The 6,000-nt window shown below is 42.0% G+C and overlaps 1 protein-coding gene across 1 annotated transcript in view; it reads left to right on the top strand.

Moving 5' to 3' along the window:
* Positions 1 to 1,119: 1,119 nt before the first annotated feature.
* Positions 1,120 to 6,000, top strand: part of ATP10D (ATPase phospholipid transporting 10D (putative)) — a 47,077-nt gene continuing 42,196 nt past the window's right edge. Inside the window, exon 1 of the mRNA XM_058837992.1 lies at positions 1,120 to 1,191. The gene's annotated coding sequence lies outside the window, so the exon portion shown is untranslated. The remainder of the gene's footprint in view (positions 1,192 to 6,000) is intronic.

Raw genomic sequence — 6,000 nt, 5'->3', positions numbered from 1 at the left:
CAGCAAAGGTGGTAGAGCCTGCCTGCAAAGAAACAGAACTCCACATCTTTTTCTGCCAAGAACATATGCAATTTCAAGGCAGTAGTTACAGTCTTCCTTCATGTAGAACTTTTATTCTATCTGACATGCCAATATGATTTGAAATTTCTACTAGCCACATGGGCACTCCAAGGAACAGACCATCAGCAGCTGTTCACTGAACATAACCAAAAGGTTTTCAGTGTGGTCAGGGGTGCAGGACATGCTAGAGTGCAGCTGAGCACAACCAAGTACCACTGCTCAGCACAGCCCTCCCAGCTCTCTGTTAGGAACTCTTTGGTGACACTGGACGAGTACTGGTAACCACACTGTATTTCAATAGGGACCAAGAGATCTGCAAATAACATTTCCTGGTGGATTTTTTCTTCTTTCTTTTTTTCAGCGGAAGATGATCTTGAATCAAGAATTCTCTCACTTCCGTGTAAAAGGCCATGTGATTTCATTGTAAGAAGCAGCCTTCAGGAGTGCCCTGGAAGGCAGTAAAATCAGAAAGCACAATGTGGCACTTCACAAGGGTTATTGATGAAAAAACTCACTGAGGTTCCTGATGGCAGTGATTTGTTTAAGGCAATTTGGGAAGTTTCTCAATAGCCAGAGGCTTACTTCCTAGAAAACAAGAGGAAGTGTTTGCTAACTTTGATTAGCCCAGTGGCTAGAGAACTTGATGTTTAGACAGGACAGTGCTATGGGTGTTGTAAATGACTGTAAACGATTAAGAACATCAGTTACCCTTAAGAGTTGTCAAGGGTTTCAGGGTCTGTGACAGTCATACTTCTACCCCAAACTCCATCTGCCTTAAGAGGAGGCCTTGAGGCAAAGAAAAAACAAACCTTTAAACAATAACTAAGCGTTATGGACTCTATGGCAGCGAACAAAGCTCCCTCACCCACAGCCGTGGTGAGCGCGGACGAGCCGCTTTTGGAAGGGTCCCCGACCGCAGCTCAGGCCGGCAGGTCCGCCTCAGTCTCTCCTCGAGAGAGAAGGATGAGAGAGGAAAATAGGCGAGAAGAAGGACCGGGGCAGGTGAGGGGCGGTGGGGCGGAGGCGGCCGGGGGGCCGGGCAGCCGCGGCGGGGCGGGGCGGGGCGGGGCGGGGCGAGGCGAGGCGAGGCGGGTGCGCGGCCATTCCCCGGGGATGTGCTCGGCTCCATCGGTAAGTGCGAAACAGTTTCGGCGGGGCAGGTCGCCGGCGGGGTCGGGTGTGTGGGTTGTGGCGCGGGAGGACAGCGGGGCCGGGCTCCGGGAGCGGGACGGGGCGGGGGAAAGGCGGAAGCAGCGGCCGCGGGGGAGGTGCCCTCAGCGCTCCCGCCGGTGGCGTTGTGCCGGCGCCCGCGGCTGGCCCGGGAAGCTCTGCCGGCGCCCGAACGGCCCCTCCGAAACTCAGCGGGGGCTGGAACACTGTGGGCGGTGCAAAAGGACCATTTGTGGGTTTATGTTTTTAAATGTCCCCTGGGCCACCACCGACCTCCACCACCCCCACCCCCCCCACCCCCGCCATTGCTTATGTTAATCTCCTCGACTTTGACTCCAGAAACAAAAGTCTTTGTTTTAATAGTTCACGGTAGTGACTGAGGTGTCAGCTATTTACTGTTTTACCGATTCATGGCAAGGAAGTAGACTTAAGTCCATATAAGTCGCAGGGAAATTGCTGAAACTTCAGGAAAATACGGAGGGGTCCAGAGTGCACATGTTCACTCACAGGGCTGGAGCACAGCAATAGTTACTGGACTTAATTATGAAAAAGATGGTAAAGAATAATCCAAGTTCATATCAGAAAGGCAGCTAGTGAAGAAAAATGTACTTCTAAAATCAAAATTACTATGATTTTAATGCTTGCAAGGCAGTACTTACAGGGTATTCACATCTGACGTCTCAATGACTGAAGTGTTAAAAAACCTCTTATTTAAAAACATACTTGTGTTCATCACCAAAAGATAACAGAATTGTCATTATTCTGGTTTTCATTACTAGTGGTTTCCAGCAGAAAGAGCACTAAGTGGTTTACCTAGGATTGGAGTGGAATTGAATTCACTTAGCTCTTCTGTGTGACTCCAAAGATGGTCCAAAGCCATTGTTTTAGACTGAAATTTTACACTTAGAGTGTGGGCACTTACTGTTTACAGGAGCAAAAGGCAGGACTGACAGGCGAGGATCACATTCTTTATTTAATTCCCACTGCCCTGGATGATCTGAATTTCAAAGGCAATAACCAGAGGTGACATGTTCTTAACAAAAACTCGACTGAAATTGGGACCAAGTGGTCTACATGAGTACTCAAACATACTCTCTAATTAGGCATTACTGTCCCACCTTGCTTGTGCCAACATGAGTACTTTCACAGCTGTAATAATTGGGAAATCCAGTGATGTTACTATCTCTGCGTTAGTAAAATGTCTTGCAGATTAGTGAGAACTAGGTTCAGTAAGTACCAGATTCATTATGAAGGAGTTGACTAAGCCAGGAGTAGAAGGTAGAAGTGAGAACAATTCTATTCAGTGTTAACTTCTAACTCAGTTCAGCTACTAACAGCAGTGATTACCTAGTGTCTTAGATAGTTATGGGGTTACTAAGGTAAGAGTTTCAGCATTCTTAACTCCTTGCATATTTTGCTTTTACACTTCTATATATTTTGGCTTCATTTTTATTAATAAAACCTTTAAAGACACACATTTGTAATTGAGCCCTCAGTTGCTATGGGTTACTTCTCACTGTCAGGTTTGAAATAATATCTCAAGAATCATGTTTTACAGTCTCACAGGAAGTCTCTGGTGGTTAAAGTGGATTCACAGGTTATTCCTGTCAATATATTCCCAAGCAGTAGGCAGGTTTTGTTGCTCTTTGGCAAATCTGATTGTCTTCCTGAGGTTCAAGAGCTGGTTTTGTTGAAAATTCACTAGCCCTAGAGCATTAGACCTGAAAACTTCAGTGTATGCCTTGGGAATATATGGAACTTTTGAGTAGCTGATAATGTAGAAAACCAGAAGAATTGAAAAAATAGAGAGCTAATCTAGTATTTTAGGAGATCAAGTAGAGTTTATTGCTGTAATGGGTACTTTCAGTATAAATTTCAATGAGTATGCTAGACCTTATGGACACAATAGAGTTTTGGCCCTTTAAAAACCAGCAATACCGCCAATTATTTCTCTTAAAAGTATTTATGGTAGCGTAGGGAGTGTACACAGCTACAAAAAATATCCAGAAAACCAAAAAACCCAAACACACATTGTTCTGCATTCCATGAACGCCAGTATAAATTTTTAACATGGCCCATGCCTCAGTATTACTGTGAAATTCATGTGAATTTCACAGATAGCAAAGCATCTGTAGTGACTAAATGCTGCCTGACCATAAGCTAAAGAGATACCTGTGTGGAAAGATAGTCATAAAAGTGTAAGACTTAAACTGTAAGGTTTTGGTTTACAGTTTTGAGACCAATGTGGCACATGAGAACAGGGCATGAAGCAGAACTTTCCTGATGAAGAAAGGGATGTAAAATATTTTCACAGATGATCACTCCAGGAGTCTTCAGTTTTATTTTGAAACTATTTCATCTGAAATTTAAACCTAAAATTTGCTACTGTATGGTTTGATTGTGTCTGTAGGTACAAGATCTGATTGGCATCCTATATTACTTTACCCAAGATGAAGGAGATATTCTGCTTTTATATACTGCTCCCACACTGCCATATGTTAAACAGTATTACTGCATGGTTTGCTATTAAATTATCTTGCATCCATTCTTGTGTCAGGGCCTTCACACTTCTTGGGTTTTGATGCATCCTGCTGGTTGTTTTTCATCTGTGAAGAGCTGTTGATGGCTGGCTTAATGTACTCATAACCAAGAAATTCCTTTCCTAATATCCAAGGCTTTTCAAGGCTTGCAAGTTTTTTGTATTGTCCATGCTAAATTAGACTTTGCTAAATTAGACTTTGTAGGTAGGAGTGCATGGCTAACTAGTGCTACAGCAATTGATTTTTCATACTAACATTTGCCTTCCACTCTTAATTCAAGAATTCTTACATCTCTTTTATAAATATATCTCAGAATATATGGTTGCAAGTGACCATATCATTTTCTCAAACTGAAGTTTTGATTCCTGCAGGTTTTTGCTTGTTTGTCCCATAAATTGACAGCAAAAGTCTCTTATCCAGATCTATTTGGCATATTAGAATATCTCAGCAGATCTCATACTGGCTTGCAAACATGTGACAAATTTGTGAAATTGCGTGTTACAGAGAAAGTGGGAAACCTTAGGAGAAAAGAAGTATTTGTTCTTCAGAGTGTAAATTAATCTTTAGGCCCTGGTTCTCTGAACCTTCTTCATTTTCTGCTAGCTTCTGAGTTTTGAAAGATGATTAGGAGGAGTTTTTAACATTTTGCGGGTATAGTTCTGTCAGTGTAGTGACAAAAGTGCTGGTGAACCTTTGCAGTGACACCTGCGAAGAGGTTTAAATGGGACTGGTGTGTGGATTGGGGATGATCCACTCTTCCACAGCATTGTGTAGTGTGACTTCATCTAGGATAGAATTTTTTATATTCACTGGTCACCCAGAACCTCAGAGCTGCAGAACATCCTTGTATATTTGTGTGGGGAAGAAAGAAAAAGGGTTGTTGCTGGGGAGATTCATTGTCTGACCTGCATGCCTTTTAGGTGCTGTAGAAATTTTTCAGGTGAGATAATGAATTTTTTTTTATTGCATTTCTGTTTGCCAAGAATTGATTTATTACTTCCTACTGGAAACTATCCCAGATGAAGGCCTACTGCACACTTCTTGAGAAGGAACAGGATAGAGACACACACCATAAGCATGCATGTGTCAAAGGATTGGGGAACATTCTTGTCAAATATGTCATTAAATGCACATTTGCCAAGTGCATTTAATAAAGAACTTTCTGAAAGAAAAATGAGGACTAATTATTTGGAGATCATAGTGAAAGAGAAGGATGTTGACAGAAGGGAGGAAGTGGTTAGGAGAAGCCAGGGTAAATGGTGAGGTACTTCACATGAAATGTGAGCAAATGACCACATAATAGTAAGGTGCAGTTCCAGAGCAGGATAAACATAGGCTAAGTTATCTACACATCTCTTTTGCTGATGATTTTAAGAAATTATCTAGTATGAGAGATCAGTGATTGCTAAGTGATTTGCTAAAGGCTAACAATAATATAACTGGAACTAAGGAGTTTTTAGTGTCAGTTCCATTCCACGCCAGGAAAGCTAGGAGCAAAGGCTTGCATGTAGATGTGCAGGTGATACTTCACAAAGCTGACAGAATATTTAAGAGACAGTGGAAGTGATGAGAAAAGAGCTTAGGGACATGAAATACACATACAAGAGAACGCTTACATGAGGCTTTATGATGCAAGGTCCTTCTTCCCGGGTAGAGACCATTTAAAAGTAGGGGTTTCCTAAGCATTATCACTAGCAGAGAGTTCTCAAAGCGTGTTTTTATTCTGATAATAGAATGGTCAGACATGAAGAGTGTGTAATGTTGATCTGTCCTGTGTTAAAAATGATGCTGCTGTGCCTTGCTTTAACAAAGGTATGACAGCCAGCTGTTTCCTGTTAACCTGTATCTAGTCCCTTCAGTTTTACGTAGCCCAAAGTGCTTTTGTAAAAAGAGGAAAGAATCAGAGCACATGAAGGAACTGGTGTAGAAAAACAAACAAGAAACAGAATAAATCCAGTGTCATGTAATTTCCTTCCACATTTCATCATTATTATTATGTTACTAACAATTGGTAAGCTTACTACAAGAACTTCCTTTTTTGAGTGTAAGACATATCTGAATTGCCTCTGTATCAGCTGTTTCCATTTAGCAAGATCAAGAGTGTTCACTTGAGTAGTGTAATAGTGTGAAAATGAGGACAGGCTAGCTTGTGTGAGGCTGTCCTCAAAACTTAGCATGTGATCATTTAGGCTTCCTGTTTTCGAATACATGAATATTATTCTTGGGGGTT

The sequence above is a fragment of the Poecile atricapillus genome, chromosome 4 (assembly GCF_030490865.1).
Source record: "Poecile atricapillus isolate bPoeAtr1 chromosome 4, bPoeAtr1.hap1, whole genome shotgun sequence".
NCBI classification, from domain to species: domain Eukaryota; kingdom Metazoa; phylum Chordata; class Aves; order Passeriformes; family Paridae; genus Poecile; species Poecile atricapillus.
The sequence above is the reverse complement of the archived record's forward strand: the minus strand, read 5'-3'. Positions and strand labels throughout refer to the sequence as shown.